General features: G+C 46.3%; 1 protein-coding gene across 3 annotated transcripts in view; it reads right to left on the reverse strand.

Annotated features, from left to right (window-relative positions):
- Positions 1 to 17,307, reverse strand: part of LOC135211023 (2-oxoglutarate and iron-dependent oxygenase domain-containing protein 3-like) — a 235,341-nt gene extending 218,034 nt beyond the window's left edge. Inside the window, exon 1 of one of the 3 annotated variants that reach the window (XM_064244053.1) lies at positions 17,207 to 17,307. The gene's annotated coding sequence lies outside the window, so the exon portion shown is untranslated. Of the gene's footprint in view, positions 1 to 16,546; positions 16,704 to 17,206 lie in introns of those variants that run through there. The other 2 variants (XM_064244052.1, XM_064244054.1) reach the window with 2 other exon arrangements.
- Positions 17,308 to 18,779: the final 1,472 nt, after the last annotated feature.

Below are 18,779 nucleotides of genomic sequence, written 5' to 3' on the forward strand. Positions count from 1 at the left end.
TTGATCTGGACCACTGGTTCCCAAAACTCGTTACGAGGACTGGAGGGACTACCGAATCGCTTTTACTTCTTTCAGATTAAGATCCAAGACATCTGATAAACCCTATCCAGGATGTCCGGCACCTTCCTTTCTTTTATCACCTCAGGTGGGATAAACGCACTGAGAGATGTTCAGAATCATTCCTAGATCTTGAATAATATTTCAGTTTCCCGGTAGGAAAAAACTGTGGTCTGAATTGCAGTCTATTCGGGGAAAACAAACTTCTTCAAGGAAGGAAATGGTCCCCAGCAAGCTCATCCATTCCCTCCCCGAGTATGCTTACTTCCCTAATAAGGCTGCGCTTTGCCTAAGCAGGAGAGCATATAAAAGTGCAATGTTGCGGTAGACTCGTAGTTCTATACGTGCGGTAACGAGCACCGAAAGGATTAAGAGGGAGATAACTCTGTTGAACATAGTAAGGCAAAACGAATGCAACGTTTATTCATCACGTAAGAAATCCCCTCAATCTTAGGCTAAAGTTGTGATTTGTAGGGCAGAGATACAGTTAGTCAGTCAATCCCGCAGGAGAGACGTAACCGCCAGCACAGAGATACGGTTAGTCAGTCAATCCCGCAGGAGAGAGAGACGTAACCTACCGCGCATGACAGCGCCCGATCTGTTACTGGCTCGGTTGGACTGGAGGACAGGACAGACACAGCGTGACAGCTTACGAACGTCGTCTCTTAACTTTATGTCTGGGTTGCCAGCTACCCTATTCTACGAAGAAATAGGTCCGTTATTTTTTGAGCAGAAAGACTCTCAAGCTGGTATATTTAAGCGAAACAGAAAAACGCTAAATATATAGATGCGTTTGTGTCGTCAGAACACTACCATACAACGGTAAAAGATAAATCGGAAACTCCTGGAAGGCTGCAGGAGTAACGATTAAATGTCCTTAAAATAGACAATAGACCTCTCGGTTGCCATCCGAAGAGGTAACTACAGCAAGCGTATATGACTTGAACCAACCAGAAGTAAAATAACGCAAGGCAAAATATGAAATTATATCACAATAAAGTTTGTTCATACTTACCTGGCAGACATATATAGCTGAATTCGGAAATACAGCTACATACATAATGACAGGCAAGTTTCATGAACAAACTTAAAATGAAGGGAAAGCGAAAGCAGTCAGCTCAAGCTTCTTATGTGTTACTGGACATAAGCGTTCATTGACGTAGTCTACAAGTCTAATTTCTTGTAAGAGTCTGCGAATGACGAATGAGAGCTCTTCCGAATCTTGTCAATAAGAGCTTATTCGCTTACGCAATATCAAGTTAATGAGATGTTTGTCAATGAGAACTAACCCATTTACGGGACAAAGAGATATTTTGTCAATGAGGGGATACCCACTTACTTGACAAAACGAAAGTATATTGTCAATGGGGGAAAGTCACTGAATTGACAAAACGAATCCAGGGAGTCAAAGCATTAATTTTTTCGATTCCCGTCTCAAACGAGGAAGGGGCAAGAATCCTGTTAAGAGACTGGGCTTACGGCAGGTAGAACGACGATGTTCAATTCGGCAGCGTAGTCCCGACTAGAAACTAACAAAATCTATCATCTGAAAAACCCTTTCAGATGGGCTAAAAAAGCTTGCAAAATTATCCTGGGAAGAGGAAAGAAACTCTCCAACCAGCTTCCTCTCCCGTATCACAACTAATGCCTGCTAAAGCTTAAAATTTATTGCAGTATGGCAAAGGAAGTCCTGTCTTGCGCTTTCCTGAAGAGCGTCCTTTTGATGAGTGCCTTTGCAAGAATCCCACTGAACGTTGCCGAGAGTCCTGACGTGCAGGACATCGAGCCTTACATAACCCGTAACTGCCTTATCGCAAAGCTTTGACTGCGGTAGTGGCAACTTAAATTTATTGGAGAATGGCAAAGGTTGCGTAGAGCAAACGAGATCTTCCCTTGAATTTTCCTTAACTCCATCCACCTATGCAAAAAGCAATATTAATTGACAGAGACCTCTTGAATTCACGAAACAAAACCCGATGTCTTGTGGGTTTCGAAGAAGAAGTTGTCTGTTCACTTTAAACTTCCTCCGAAGCACTGCCTACTTCACATTCTTTGCAGGTGAGGTAGAAGGTATCACCGGAGGTAGAGATAAACATTCTTTAGGCCCATATCTGAAACAAGAGCTTGAAGAGTTCAACAGAAACGTTCAGCCAGGCGACACACCTGGCGTGCGCTGGTGCACGCTCGTCGTCCCACTGAGCGCGCTCGGCGTCCACTGGAGCGCGCTCGGCGTCCACTCGGAGCCGTCGCGTTCCACGGCGCGCAATTGGAGTCCACTGGCGCGCACTTGGCGTCCACTGGCGCGCAATTGGCGTGCACCCGCTGCGCGCCTGGAGTCCATCCGAGCGTCCGGGCGTCCGCTCTCAAAAGCTTCCTGCTACTATGACTTCTCTTAGTTAATTTCTGGTGGAAAGACGGACACGAGGTTTCAGGCGACGTGTTCGCCTTCTTACTTCTCACTGAAACGCATAACGAGAGAGGAGAGAGATGGACGTGAAGCTTTCCTCTTCTATAAAGCTTCTATTTAGAGGGCGCGAGTCCTTCCGAAAGCTCCAACCCCTGCATGGGGAGGACGCTTCGGAGGACGAGAAGCAATCTTTCAGGTTCCGTGCACGCGCACGCACTTTGGCCAGTCTGGGGATTTTATCAGAAAACTGCCGAAAGGCACGCCAGATCGGTGGGGGTTCCTTGTAACCCCTCATTAGGCTTCGACATGATTCCTCCCCCGGGTCCTGGGAGTCAAGCAGAGGTCCCGGCCTAGAGGCGAAACGAGGCCGATCTGACGCACCCTCCACTACACAAGGGTATCACTGCACTTCTGCACTTCACTTTTACTCTCTAAAGCAAGCACTTTCGATTCTAAGATACGAATCGAAAGAGTATCAGAGAAAGGGCAATTCCTCTACAGACACTGCTTAGGGCCCGAAGGCAACACTGCAGGGTTAGGAGTAACAATTACAGAAGTAGCACTTCACAGCAATGAAGGAGAGCGAGCACCTCTCGTAGACATATTCATAGCCCGTAGGCCATACTACAGGTTAGGCAAAATAAAGTCTACAGGAAGGTTAGCAGGTTCACTACCCTGACTTTTGTTACTGATTAATTGCGTACATACGAATCATACGTCTTCCTTACGGAATTAGACATGTTTACTGATTAATTGCGTACATACGAATCATACGTCTTCCTTACGGAATAGACAAAGTCTCACACTCCTTACATGACAAATCTCAACAAAGAAGCAAGAACCCATACCCCTCGTACATACCAAGTGCGGATCTACCGAAGCTTTCGGTAGCCACACCCCATCTTTGCAGACAGCCCCGTCTGAAACTAGCCTAACTAGATTCAGATATTTTATGCAAAAATGAATCAAATTCAAATCAATTTAAGATAGCGTATGCCTAGCCACAAATCCCACAAATCCAAGTAAATAAATCAAAAGACAATTAGGATACTTAGGGCAATGAAGTTTCCAAAATCCTAAGACGGAGGTAACTGAAAACAGGTGTTTTCAGCACCAGCGACAGAAAAAATTATGAATAGAAAATGGGAATGTTCCTGATACCCGCCTCCCAGCGGCAGGGAATGGGTACTAACCACTGGCCGACCACTGCGTTGTGTGTCGGAAGTTTTTAAAATTCTGTCGGACTTCAGAAAATACAGCTATATATATCTGACAGGTAAGTTTCATGAACAAACCTTAGATTCAACACAGGGAGAAGGGGCTGAGGTTATGGGAGAAACATCATCTAGCTTGTTATTTTCTAATTCAGGCTCAAAAGAACAAGATCTACTAGAGCTTCTAGCTGACGCTTTCCTAGCTCTATCCTTCTCTCTTTTCTTAATATAAGAAGCTAAATCCTTCCATCCTTGCTCCGTAAGCCCTTCACATTCAGCACAAGTTCTATCAAACGCACATTCAGAACCTCTACATTTACTACAAAGTGTATGAGGATCTACCTCTTCTTTAAACAACCTAGTTCTGCATTCTTCCCTTGCACAAAATGATATTGTTATGTTACAATAAAGTTTCATACATACTTACCTGGCAGATATATACATAGCTAAGACTCCGTCGTCCCCGACAGAAATTCAAATTTCGCGCCACTCGCTACAGGTAGGTCAGGTGATCTACCGGCCTGCCCTGGGTGGCAGGACTAGGAACCATCCCCGTTTTCTATCATATTTTCTCTCTTCCACCTGTCTCCTGCGGGGAGGCTGGGTGGGCCTTTAATTGTATATATCTGCCAGGTAAGTATGTATGAAACTTTATTGTAAACATAACAATATCATTTTCATACAATCAACTTACCTGTCAGTATATACATAGCTGATTGGCACCCTTCGGTGGAGGGTAAGAGACAGCTACTATATGGAATAGACAGGTAAACAACATATGTTGTAGGTATAAACAAACCTGGTTCCTACCTGATAGGTGGTAGACTTGGTGGGTGTTTGCCCAGTAGTCTGCATCACCTCAAGAAACTTTAGCGAGATATGTGATCTATGGCCAAGAGTTCGTTGTGGGTCTGCCGATGGGGTCTTACCCACTTACTCAGCAGAGCCTAAAAGGACTTTGTCAATGGGTGCTGATCCAACTTATATGACAATACACCTTATGAAGGAGCACACAACCAATCCCGACCACCTGATCCTAACCGTGTGTTAGAACTAAGGATTGTTACGAGTTATCCCCGAACTCGTCACAACAACCGTAACTCAAAAACCACTACGCACACATACATAAATTTTTCAAAAAAAAATTTTATACTCAACTAATTGGATATGACGAGAATTCTCTTATGAACAACATAGACGGCCGCCCGTGCGAGCCTGAATCCTCCATTGTTCGAAGAGATTCTCGACCATATCCAAACAGAAGAACAGTATATCATTTAAGGATTGGTGTCGGCTCCCGTACCCAGAATCGTATCTGCCGATTACGATAGGACCTAGAGAAAAGCACTTCTCATACGTCACACGCACGTCTTTCAAGTAATGAGATGCAAATACCGAGTTGCATCTCCAATATGTCGTATCTAATATGTTTTTAAGCGACATATTCTTATAAAACGAGAGAGACGTCGCAACCGCTCGTACTTCATGAGCTTTTACCCTCAGAAGTTGTAATTGTTCGTCCGGACAGACCTTGTGAGAGTTCCGTAATGACGTTTCTTACAAAGAACGCTAGAGCGTTCTTTGACATCAGTCTTGTTGGGGTTTCTTTTACCGCGCACACCAAAGACCTTGTCTAGAGCCTCCCAACTGACGCTTCCTCTGAAGATAGAACTTCAGAGCTCTAACAGGGCATAGAGACCTCTCTGCTTCTCTGCTACGAGACTAGACATTCCTTTGATTTCGAATGACCTAGGCCAGGGATTCGTATTCTCGTTTTTCGCTAAAAACAGAGTCTTAAACGAGCAAATCGCCGAGTCTCCCTTGAATCCTACTTTATCCTGCAGAGCTTGTAACTCACTAATTCTTTTTGCCGTCGCTAACGATAAAAGAAATAGGCATTTTCTAGTTACGTCTCTAAATGAGGCCTGATGTGGAGGCTCAAATCTATCCGAAGACAGATATTTGGAGGACTACGTCCAAGTTCCAGTTCGGAGGTACTGGTTCCTTAGACTTTGACGTCTCAAAAGACCTTATGAGATCGTGGAGATCTTTGTTATTTGCCAGATCTAAACCTCTGTTCCTGAATACAGCCGAGAGCATACTCCTGTATCCCTTTATTGTGGGATACGGCTAGATGCGATTTTACTCTCAGGAATAGCAAGAAATCAGCATTTCCGCTATAGAGGTAGAGGAGGAGGACAACTTCTTGGCTCTACACCACCATTCTAAAGACCTCCCACTTCGACTGGTATACTTTGAAGTGGAGGTTCTGCGAGCTCTCGCGATCGCGCTTGCCACTTCGCAGAGAAAAGCCTCTCGCTCTGACAAGTCTTTCGATAGTCGAAAGGCAGTCAGAGCGAGAGCGGGGAGGTTTTGATGGTAACCTCTTGAAGTGTGGTTGTTTGAGAAGATCCGTCCTTCCTGGTAGGGATCTTGGAAAGTATAACGATCCACTCTACCACCTCCGTGGAACCATTCCTGGGCCGGGCCGGCCAAAAAGGGGGCTATTAAAGTCATCCTCGTCTCTTTTGACGCCACAAACTTTTCAATACTAACCCCAGGATTTTGAATGGGGGAAAAAGCGTACACGTCCACTCGAGACCAGTTTAGCAGGAAGGCGTCTACATAATTGCTCTTGGGTCTTCCACGACCGAGCAAAACACTGGGAGCCTTTTTGAAATGTATGTTGCGAATAGATCCACATGAGGAGTTCCCCACAGAGACCAGAGATCGCGACATACTTCCTCGTGCAGAGTCCATTCTGTATGAAGGACCTGGTTCCTCCTGCTGAGATTGTCCGCCCTCACATTCCTTACTCCCTGTACGAACCTTGTCAGCAGGGAGATGTTCCTGTGAGACGTCCAAAGTAATAGGTCCCTCGTGAGTTCGTAAAGGAACGAGGAGTGTGTCCCTCCCTGTTTCCGAATGTAGGCAAGTGCGGTGGTGTTGTCCACGTTTTACTTGTACTACCTTGTCTCTCACCAGAGGTTCTAGGCTCTTCAAAGCCAGGTGTACGGCGAAGAGCTCTTTGCAATTTATGTGCCAGGACACCTGTGCTGGTTCCCAGGTGCCTGACACTTCCTCCGAGCCTAATGTCGCTCCCCAACCCGTCTCCGACGCTCGGAGAACAACACTATTGGTTCTGTTCTGATCTTAGAGAGATCCCTTTGTTCTCTTCCAGAGGCAGCAACACCACTGTAGGTGTGCTTTACCTCCACGGAATGGGAAAAACGTCCGACAGTTGTCCGTTTTTCCAGCTCCAAGACTTCTTGAGGAAGAATTGAAGTGGACGGATATGAAGTCTTCCGAGAGGGAAGAATTGTTCCAGCGAGGAAAGCGTCCCCAGAAGGCTCAACCATTCCCTCGCTGACGTTTGCTGTTTCTCTAAGAAGAGAGAGATTATCCTCAAACCTTTTGCGGTTCTCTCTGCGAAGGAAAAACTCGAAAACCCCGAGAATCCATCCGAATCCCAGATAGACTAGGTCTTGTCTGGGGGTCATCTGAGACTTCTCGAGGTTCACAAGCAATCCCAACGCCTTGGTCAAATCCAGAGTTAACTTTAGGTCCTCCAAACACTGTCTCTCCGATCTGGCCCTGATGAGCCAGTCGTCTAGGTACATCGAGACATTCACTCCTTTGAGATGAAGAAATCTCGCCACATTCCTCATCAGGCTTGTGAAGACCTGAGGAGCTGTGGACAGGCCGAAACACAAGGCTCTGAACTGAAAGATCCTTCCCCCCGTCATGAAAACGGAGGTACTTCTTCGATGAAGGGTGGATCGGGACGTGAAAGTAGGCGTCTTGGAGATCTAGAGACACCATCCAATCTCCTTGTCGTAAATGACGCTAGGCCTGAAGCAGAAGTCTCCATGGAGAACTTCTCCTTCTGAACAAATTTGTTCAGAGCGCTGACGTCTAGTACTGGTCTCCAGCCTCCCGAGGCTTTCGCCACTAGAAAAAGGCGATGTAAAACCCCGGGGAGTTTTGATCCAGTACTAGTTCTACTGCACTCTTGTCCCACATTTGTTCCACCATCGATCGAAGAGTATCCCTCAGCACAGGATCCTTGTACTTGGCTGATAGTTCCCTTGGTATTGACGTTAGGGGCGGAGTATTCAGGAAAGGGATACGATATCCCTTCCTTATGATCTTTAGTGAAGACGCGTCTGCGTCTATCAGTGTCCAGGCTTCCACGAATTCCAGGAGCCTGGCACCTACTGGTGTTTGGAGGAGAAATGTTCATTTGCCCTTTTTAAAGGGACGAAAGGCGGACCTACCTCTTCTCTCTGGAGCCTTCCTTCTTGCGGGAGGTCTGGAGATCGGACCCACCTCGAAAGGGCTGCCTAGAAGTGCTAGGTTCTTTCTTGTCCGACACTAAAGCAGGTTACTTCTTCCTAGCTGACTGCGTCAGAAGATCCTGTGTCGCCTTCTCAGTTAAAGAGTGAGCTACGTCCTTCACTAACTTAGAAGGGAAACAAAATAGTCCGAAAGAGGTGCATATAGCAGAGCTGCCCTCTGCGCATGCGAGACTGCCTTGTTAAGAAGGCGCCATACACTGTCCTTTTCTTCAAAAGACCTGCTCCAAATAATGCAGAGACTTCCAAAGATCCATCCTGTACTGCTTGTCGATGCACGACAAAATGCATAACAGGGCTTCAGGTTCGATTCCCTGCGAATCGTGAGCTTTCTTGGACATCACCCCAAGGGGACCAATCTAAGAAGTTGAATACTTCCAATACATGGAAAAGTCCCTTGAGGAGATGATCCAGTTCCGAAATACTCCAAGTAATGCGGGCAGAATTAAGACTAGGACGCCTTGAAAGCGTCGACTAACGTCGAAAAGTCTGCCTCTGTAGTAGAAGGGAGAGCGATACCCATATCCTCCCCGTCTTGTACCATATGCCTCTTTTCCCAGCTAACCTTGCTGGAGGCATGCCAAAAATACTGTCCAGGTTAAGTCTTTCTTCGACTTCATCCAGGCGTCTAAGGCGTGTAAAGCCCGCTTCATCGAGATGGTGGGCTTCATCTTCAGAAAAGACGAAGTCTTCTTCGCCTTCGCACTCGAAAAGAGCGAGCGCGGAGAAGGAGGAGCAGCCGGAGTCAACTCGTCTCCGTATTCCTCCAGAAGCATGGTAGTCAAACACCTTATAGTTGGACAAGCCCCTCTCTTCCAAGATCGTCATCATCCGAGTTTCGTTCGAACTCGTGATAATCCTGAGTTTCTGTTCTCCTTTCAGAACTTTCCTCTTCTGGGGGAGACAAACTCCTGATCGGAGAGGGGCTAAGGGAATGAAAGTCTTTCCTTTTTCCCGTTCTGATCGACTTGGAAGGCGTCACAACTTCGGCTCTCTCGCGCTTTAGAAGACGACATGTATGACGCTTCCCGCTCTCCGAGCGTCATGTATGACGTCTTGTTGACGTTTAGATGGACGCTTCGCGTCTGGAAGACGCTTCGCTTCTTTCTAAGGGCTTCCTATCTCGGCGGTCAAATCCAATCTGGACGGAGAGTTCACGTCTAAGATCCTCTTGATTTGACGCTTCACTTCTAAAAGACGTCTTCCGAGCAGGTGCGAGAGGACGAGACTTCTTAATAGGAAGCGTCACGTCCTTCCGACGGGGCGCTAAAACTCCCACAAGAGATGACAGTTGTTCTTGCACCGCCATAATGATCTTCCTTGACGCTTCTCCTACGTCTAGTGCCTGACGCCGTTTCGTCATCCACTCGGGGAAGAAGCATGATGGGGTACTTCCTCATAAGCGTCAGGTGACGTGACGCCACCTTCGCCTTCTTAATAGCAGACGGGGCGTCATCCGAGGAAGCGCTCCGGGCTAGAATCAATGTCTTGCTTCATATGACGCTTCAGCGGTCTCGATAAGTTCGACTCCTTCCACCCTCGTTTAGGTGAGGGAGAGGGAGAGGACGAGAAACACTCGCGAAGGACGCTTTTCCTGTAGCGCCCTTGAGCTGGCTGCCATGAAGCAAAGCTAGCTGAAGGGACGTCGACCGTTGGGGATTCCCCACGACCTCCTTAAGGCTTTCGACTTTCCTTCTCCTCTGGGCATGTGAGCTTGGAAGAGGTCTAGGCCTGGGAGCGCCGCAGGGACGATCAAACGCCCCCTCCACAACACTGATAGGGCTCACTTCACTAAAAAATTTTTCACTATCACTAGCCTTACCTTTCGAGTCCGCCATCTTGGACTTCATGTCTCGGATCGTCGCTTTCAGATTGGCGATTTCCGATGCCGAAACCGAAAAGACACTCTGAGAATGAGATTTATAGGGAGAAATGACTACAGTAGTAGGGTTAGAATTATCATTGAAAGGCTCAATAGCCTTGAATTCACACCTTTCAGCTTCTAACTCTATCCCTCTCTAACTTCTTCAAATAAGAAGTCAAAGTGCTTCCATTCTTCTGCATTCAAACTCTCGCATTCCTTACAAGTGTTAATAGCAGAACACTGCACCCCCCTACATTTACGGCATACAGTGTGAGGATCAACCGAAGCTTTCGGTATCCTCACCCTGCAGCCTACATTCACACACATTCTCACACTCACATTAGAATCAGACATACTGAGAAAAATCCAAAAGAGTTATTCCAAAAACAGTCCACAGTAGCGAATGCCAAAACACGATCCAAATACGTCACCAAAAAGTCGAAAAACGTTGATCAAATGTTGAAAAAAGAATCCAAGTCAGGAGGTAATAACAACAATGTTGATACCACCGGCGACAGAGAAAATATGATAGAAAACGGGGATGGTTCCTAGTCCTGCCACCCAGGGCAGGCCGGTAGATCACCTGACCTACCTGTAGCGAGTGGCGCGAAATTTGAATTTCTGTCGGGGACGACGGAGTCTTAGCTATGTATATATCTGACAGGTAAGTTGATTGTATGAAACCCTAAACTTAGGTGTTACTTTAACTTCAGCCATCTTAATAGAAAAAACCAAATCCAAGTCCTAATCCAGTCCAAAATAAGCGTATGCCAATCCCGAGAATAAACAAGAGTACTTCACCAAATGAGTCCAACCAATTCTCGGCAAATGAGCAGAATTCCAATCAGGAGAGACCAAACAACAGTTGTTGCCGGCCTCAGCGACAGAGAAAATCTGGCTCAGAAAACGGGAATGGTCAGGATTCCGCCACCCAGCGGCGGGAATGGTAGATCACCTGACCTACCGGTAGCGTGTGCCGCGAGTTTTGAATTCTGTCGGGACGACGGAGTCTATAGCTAAGTATATATCTGCCGGGTAAGTTGCATGTATAAAAATACGGTGTCCGAAGACATGTAGAAACGCCGCTGTCGCAGTAGAGGAGGTGGAAGTAGCTTGTTCGACCGGCCAGATCTGAGAGAGCCTTCTTATCCAGAGACGAGAGACTCTGGTTCAAGACAGAATCAGCAAGCTCTGATCGCGGCAGGCCCACCGTCGGTTTGGGTTCCCTCTCGGGCCCCAAAACGACTCGAGCCGAGACGTGGGCTCTGCTGGTGGGAGCGGCGATCCTTCCCCGAGGTCGTTGCGCTGACGAATCAGCGCCATAACCTCGACAAAATTCCTCTGGATCTCGAAAGTCATAGCATCTTGCAGAGTAGGACCGTCAAGCCCCTCGAACAAGAGCATTCCGAGAACCTCCCCCTTAAGGAGGAGGAACTGCGATAGATACCTCTCGGATTCCTCCTGCCACTTGCGCGTACGTCCTGGTCGGTCCGAAGATCGTACCTGGTACTTACGGCGTCGTGACGGGATCGTGCGGGGCATGCCCCTCACAATCACCCCGCTGTGCCTCGCTATTCCTGGTGCAAACCGAGGAAGTTGCAGGCACGGGAGAGGAAGACATGACACGCTCCTCTTACGCTCGCTGGCAGAACCAGCGGGCTTGGAGGGCTGCAGGCGATCGCCAACTTGCAGGCCTAGTCGAGCCGTTTCCCAAGGAAACTGCTGGACCGAGAACAGCGGCCCCGATCTCGTGTGCAGAGGAGTGCTGCTGGTCCCCCTATCTGCCCGGTCCCTGTGGGAGCGGCGGTCAGGAGACCTGCAGAGACCACTGTCGCGGTGAGACCGGTGCGTGTCGCGCGGCGCGTCATACCGCTGGTACTAGCCGAGGCTGGCACCAACGATCGAGAGGGGGGAACCTCTTCCCAGCCTCAGCCCGTGGCTGGTCAGAGACAGTCACGTCTACCAGGGTTACCAGCTGGTCGCTGCGAGAGCGGCCGCTGGCCGGGCGAGAGTCACCTGAGCGGCTCTCACCAGCTTCTGCTCCGTGCCACGGTCCTGGCGCCGAGCGAACTCTGGCGCCAAAATTTGGCTACACGCTCTCCCGCGGAAGATCGTATTCTCGGAACTTCTCGCGAACGAGACCGAGCCGGAACCTGGCGTAGCGGCAGCGCCGCAAACACCAGGCGAGGAAATACCGGTGGTAGTCGGTACGCCTCCGGTCCCCGTCTTCTTCTTCCTTGCGGAAGGGGAGACGGGCCCTGTTCCCAAAAGAGCAGGAGGACCGGCAGAAGAACCCCCCCGTCCCACGGGAGTGGAAGGAGCCCTTAGAAGTTCCCAAAGGAGCCTTCTTAGGGGGGAAACCCGGGTTACCAGGTGGTCGCTACAAGAGCGGCCGCTGGCCTGGCGAGAGTCACCTGAGCGGCTCTCACCAGCCTTCTGCTCCATGCCGCGGTCTTGGCGCCGAGCGAACTCTGGCGCCGAAACTTTAGCTGCACGGTCTCCCGAGGGAAAGCGTACACTCGGGATCTCTCGCGAACGAAAGACCGAGCCGGAACCTGGCGTAGCGGCATCGCCGCTAGCACCAGGCGAGGAAGTACCAGCGCTAACTGGTACTCCTCTGGTCCCCGTCTATCTCTTCCTTACGGAAGGGGAGACGGGCCCCGCTCCCGAAGGAGCAGGAGGACCAGCAGAAGGAGCCCCCTTAGAAGTTCCCGAAGGAGACTTCTTAGGGGGGAAGGCAGCCTTCTTCTTCTTCGGCTTATGGGCCTTAGAAGTCGAAGGGGAAGAGGCAGCAGCAGACGATGAAGACGAAGATGACACCTTCCTCTTCTTCTTCCGCTTCCTCGTCAGCTCACGCAGGACAGTCATCAGGTCCTCCATCCAGGCCGGAGCCGGGGCTATTGCCGAAGCAACACGGCCCGACTGCACCTGTCCGGAAGGACCTGGGACTGGGGAAGATACACCGTGGGCAGGACCAGCATGGACAGGCGCAGGAACGAGGAGCGACAGGTACAGCAACCAGCTCAGGAGCGCAGGAACAGCGGCAGCGGTAGACCCAGAAGGGACAGCCAAGCCAGCAGCGGGAACCACATCAGCGGCAGGTACGGCAGGCCCAGCCATCACCTCGTAGAATCATCGGCAGCCAGCGGGACTGGGTACTGGCGGCCGGTCCAGGGGCGAGCTGCTGGAACAGCGGAAGTCTGGGCAGGCAACATGAAGAACACAGGCGACGGCGGCATACCCCCCCTCAGTACGGCGGCGACCGGCCCTAGTAGCGGCACGAACGGGCGTCAACCGACACAGCATGGGGAGTGTAGACCAGGCGGGGGGAGCAGCATAAGCGGCCGTGGAGGTAGTAGTGGAGACCGCCCCAGACCTCGCTAGATGCTGCAGCAGCCCGTGGATGCTAGGCACGCCCTGCCGCCGCGGTGGTCCATACCTGTCCAAGGTCGTCTCCCACGGATGTAGCACCTGCGGTAGCACAGATAGATTAGTAAGAGGGGTTCCCTCACGCACGGGGGGAAGACATGCCCCACCCCGAACACAAGGAAGACCCCAAATACAAAATACAACGAGGAAGCTGAGCGGGGGGCAGGAAAGAAGACGAAGAATCGGATACCAAGGGGAGTCGCGGGAGAGCTTTTCCGACGACTTCCTGGCAGACCTTCGCTTCCCTACCCCCGCACAGCAGTGAAAAGTAATATGAAAATGAAACAGAATACTGCACTTGCGATTCACTTCATAGAACTTAAAGGGGAAAAGATCAATTCCCGGGTAAGAGCGGAAACTTGATCCATAATAATATGATGCTATCATAAAATATATATGAAAATGAAACAGAATACTGCACTTGCGATTTCACTTTCACAGAAAATAATCGTAAGGATCAATTGATCCAAATTAAAATTGATGCAAATAAATAAATGAAAATGAAAAGAATACTGCAATTGCAAATCCACTTTCATTGCATTCTATCATACAAAATAAGAGGCTCGTGCCGAGCGCAATCACGCTCTCGGCAACGAACGCACAGGGCAAAAATATAATGAAAAGAGTACGTACATTTTTCAATTACACACTTTCGCCCAAAATACATGACTCGGCGCAAGCGCGCCCGCCCTCGGCACCGAGACATAATTCAAGGGTTCCATTCATGAAAAGAGAGAAAATCGCCGCATCTACGGCGATAGCTCCATGTTGGTTCATAATTAAGTAATGAAAATGAAAACAGTGTACTTACAGTTTCATTTTCAAGACAAACAAACCATTAGTAGAAAACACAATATAAACAAAGCATACGACGATGAAGCGGGCAGAGAGCGATGATGAACACGTCCTTCACACCCGCGGCCAAAAGCAAAAGTGATTTGTTTACCTCCCAGTCGCGCGCCGACAAGCAGTTAACTACCGTTCTCCCCTTGTTCGAAGCTTACGACCGTTCCAGCTGCCGCTAGCTACTTCCTATTGTTAAAGGACCGATGGTTTGTATTACGTATCGGAACAAATATTGTGCTAGAGACTTCCAATTTGTTGCAAAATTAAGGTAAATAGTTGAATATTACTACAATATAAGCGTATTAGCTTACAATTGTGTTTTTCGACCATTTCGGTAGAGTCAAAGTTGACCGAAGGTTTAAATTTTGGCACTTACCGTTATTTATATGGAAATATTTCAAAACTGATAAAAGCTACAATCATGAGTATTTTTTGTTGTATTCTAAATGAAATTGCGCACATTTTCATATATAATACTTCATGTAACAGATAATTTAAAACGGTGCAAAAATTATGTCAAAGTGACGAAATAATTTTTGAGATGTGTCACTGATACTTTTTAGTGCGATAAGAAAGAAATTCGCGCTTGCGTGCCTGCGTAACGATTGTAAACAAAACAACGCCTTGATCCGTGAACTCCCAGCAGCCCCCAAGGCGCGTGATTCAAAAGTTTTCGGCTGGTAGGCCTATAAGTATTTTTCCGCGAATTTAAAAAAAAACTTTTTTGAGTAGACGTATGGTACGTCCATTCAGCATACGGGGGACATTTTGACTAGACGTTTAATACGTCCATTCGGCGTTTAAAGGTTAACTACCGTTCTCCCTTGTTCGAAGCTTACGACCGTTCCAGCTGCCGCTAGCTACTTCCTATTGTTAAAGGACCGAGGGTTTGTATTACGTATCGGAGCAATTGAAATATTGTGCTAGAGACTTCCAATTTGTTGTTAAATGAAGGTAAATGATTAAATATAACAGAATATAAGAGTTTTAGCTTACAATTGCGTTTTTCGACCATTTCGGTCGAGTCAAAGTTGACTGAAGGTTGAAATTTTGGCACTTATCGTTATTTATATGAAAATATTTCAAAACTGATAAAAGCTACAACCATGAGTTGTTTTTTGTTGTATTCTACATGAAATTGCACACATTTTCATATAAAAAACTCTATGTAACGGCTAATATAAAATGGTGCAAAAATTATGTCAAAGTGACAAAATAATTTCTGAGATGTGTCGCTGATGCTTTTAGTGCGTGAAGAAAGAAATTCGCGCTTGCGCGCCTGGGTAACGATTGTAAACAAAACAACAGCTTGATCCGTGAACTCCCAGTATCCCCAAAGGTGCGTGATTCAAAAGTTTTCGCCTAGTAGGCCTATTACTATTTTTCCACGAATTTTTTTTAAAAACTTTTTTCGTCGACGTTTCGTATGTCGGTTTGGCACCCGACATACAGTTTTCGTCGAAGTTTAATACGTCCAATCGGCGTTAAAGGGTTAGGTAACTATAGAACCACCTTGTTCGAAAGTTTACGACCAGTTCCAGCTGGTGGCGCTGATTACATTCCATATGTTAAAGGACTGAGGGTTTGTATAAAGTATCAGAACAAATATTACTTTAAATTCTTGTTCAGGAGGTAAAACTGTATAGAAAAATGTCAACTGGCTGTCTAGTTCGCCGCAGTATACAGGCTTAGATCTACCTCCTGGGTAATCGTTAGGAAAGGATGGATAGCTGGCAAGATGGAAGAAATAGGGTAGTAGGTAAGTAGGTAGGTAGGTAGGTAACCTAGGGTAAAAAACCGCATGGTACAGGGGTGGACCATGTACGATCAATGTGTATAACCCCAAGAAAAGTACATTATAACGCGTCCTGACACCGGAGTAGAGGTCTTTAGCTCCGTTTCTCACCAACAACAAGTCGCGTCTGATGCCCATCTCCGATGTCAGGGCGCGTTATAATGTACTTTGTTTGGGGTTGTACACATTGATCGTACATGGTCCACCCCTGTACCATGCGGTTTTTTACCCTATTAAGAGGTACCTAGCATTCTAGGGAGGTACCTAGCCTGCTGGGCAGGTCGTAGCCTGCTAGGCTAGGTAGGTACAGTACAGTAAAAGGACTGAAAGGGGTTGCAGCAAGGAGCCGAAGGGACGCTGCAAAGAACCTTCAGTACTGCCCACAGTGCATCACATGAGGTGCACTGACGGCACTACCCACCTACCTACTGGGCAGTATAGGTACCTTTGCCCGGCTGACGCAGACGTGCAGTTCTGGTGTGGCTTTTCCCTACAGTACGGTATCAAGATAAATAACAGCTATGAAATCTATATAGTTTACATAACTACAGCCTAAGAATAGTTTAAAAACAGTCTTACCTTGACAAGTCTCTCGTAAATATTGTTATTCATAGAGTATTTTCACTGACTTGATGTTGTTTACATTCATTCATTGAGTATTCTGACTGTCAATTTTCAGGACTGATATCATAGATCGCCAATCACTAGAGTGGCGATCTGCCTGTCCCTGCAGAGATTGTGACTTCGGGCGGCCATATTGAAAGGTTTAGGTTCAGCTCTAATAGTACTTTAATTTATTAATTATATTATTTTTACTATTATCATTTTTATCTTTTCTACTGCTATTGTCTGGAATGTAATAGCGACTTTCATTAAGGTTCGTGCCGGATGTTATGAGGCTGATAGCACTACCTTTACGGACAGGTTGCAGCCCGTACACAAGGCCATCTCGATAGGTAAGCACATATGATTTTAACTATTTTTATTACAAATCTAAACTCTTCATTATTAGCAACAAAACAAGGTAATAAAGAGTGAACTTCGGTGGCTCTGCACCCTAAACATTGACAAAATCTAAGTGGCCACGAGACCACTCAAAAACACTGAAAATTTTGTTAAATCAAGTTACAATTTTAATTAAATATATGACAACACATTTCCAAAAGGTAACTAAACAAAGTGAGAAATTATTAACTTCACTTAGCCTGACGATGGCTACAAAAAGGAACGATTACTTACTATGTGAAATTCTGGTCAATCGCTTCCCTCCATGCCCAAGCTTACACCCGCACACCACGTGCAAGACCAACAAGAATTGCTAACTCAACTAGGTTAATTAGGAGGAAGAGAACGAGATCGGGGGTGCAGGGTGGTGTTATACCGAGCGGATTGGGTTAGTCAATTTCATTGAGAATTTGTTTTCTTCAAGAAGGAGACATTCCTTCGTTTTTCATATAATTTATAAGATAACAAGAATTTTGTCATTAATCTATGAGGGAGGAGAGGCAATGACTGATAAATGTAAAGATACAAAAAAGAGCCATTTCATTACAGCCGCCAGACTGTTTGATACGTGGCAATTCGCCTTACATTGAAAGTGGGAAAAGGATGTATGGGCGGGAAATACATCTAGGAAAATTCGTGCACTAATTTTTCGTGACAATTATTATTATTATTATTATTATTATTATTATTATTATTTTATTAGTGTTGCTGATATTAATATCATTATTACTGGACCCAATTTCACAGAGAAAAATAACCTTACAAAGCCAGATTGGCTTAAGCACTCCAACCATTGTGGTCAAGGCCTAAATTACAGGACTTTCTTTACATACAGCCACTAAGCACTAACTTAACAGTAATGTACAACCACTAAACACTAAAATTCACAATGCACTTACACCCACTAAACTCACACTTACTTTACAGTCACTCACTGAACACTCACACTTAACATACACTCCAATAACACTAAACACTCACTGAATACTCAACACAATAGGCACTCACCATACACTAAACGTTCACTAAACACTCATAAAACACAAAACTCACTAAATACCTACTATATGTCAAACACTCAGTAAATATTCACTGAACACTCACTTAATCCTATACATTAATTAAACACTAAACAATCGTTAAGCACTCATTATATACACACTATACACTCACTAAGTACTCACTGTACACTAAACTTACTAAACATTCACTAAGAACTCACTATACACTAAAAACTCATTAAGCACTAAATGCTTACTAAACCCTAAATGCTTATTAAACCCATGAACACTCATTAAACACTGAACAGTGAATGACCATCCACTCATTAAACACTTTATAGACTAAACATTCACTAAGCACTAACATTCACTAAACACTTACACATTAAACATTCCCATTCACTAAATATTAACATTCACCAAGCACTCAATACACACAAGTATTCACAAAACATTAACTAAACCTAAACACTCACTAAACATACACTGACGTACACTAATCACCTATTCAGTTTGTGGGTTACCAAACCTTTAAAAATGGCCGCAAGGCTTTACAGCGCCACCCTGGTGGAAGACCACTGAACTACGTAGTACTGGTACAGAAAAAAACAACTCTAGGTATATAGTACCCTCTATGGGTGATATAATGCACTGCATGCTGTAATCATATTTACCTCGAATTTACTAAACCATTTTATCGTAATATTTTACCATTTGACTTTTGTCTTCAACAAAGATTTTTTAGGCTATACAATTTTTATGATTTTAGGGAACACCCTGTATAATATTAGAAGGGTCTGCAGTTG

Source organism: Macrobrachium nipponense, chromosome 4 (genome assembly GCF_015104395.2).
Source record: "Macrobrachium nipponense isolate FS-2020 chromosome 4, ASM1510439v2, whole genome shotgun sequence".
Taxonomy (NCBI): Eukaryota; Metazoa; Arthropoda; class Malacostraca; order Decapoda; family Palaemonidae; genus Macrobrachium; species Macrobrachium nipponense.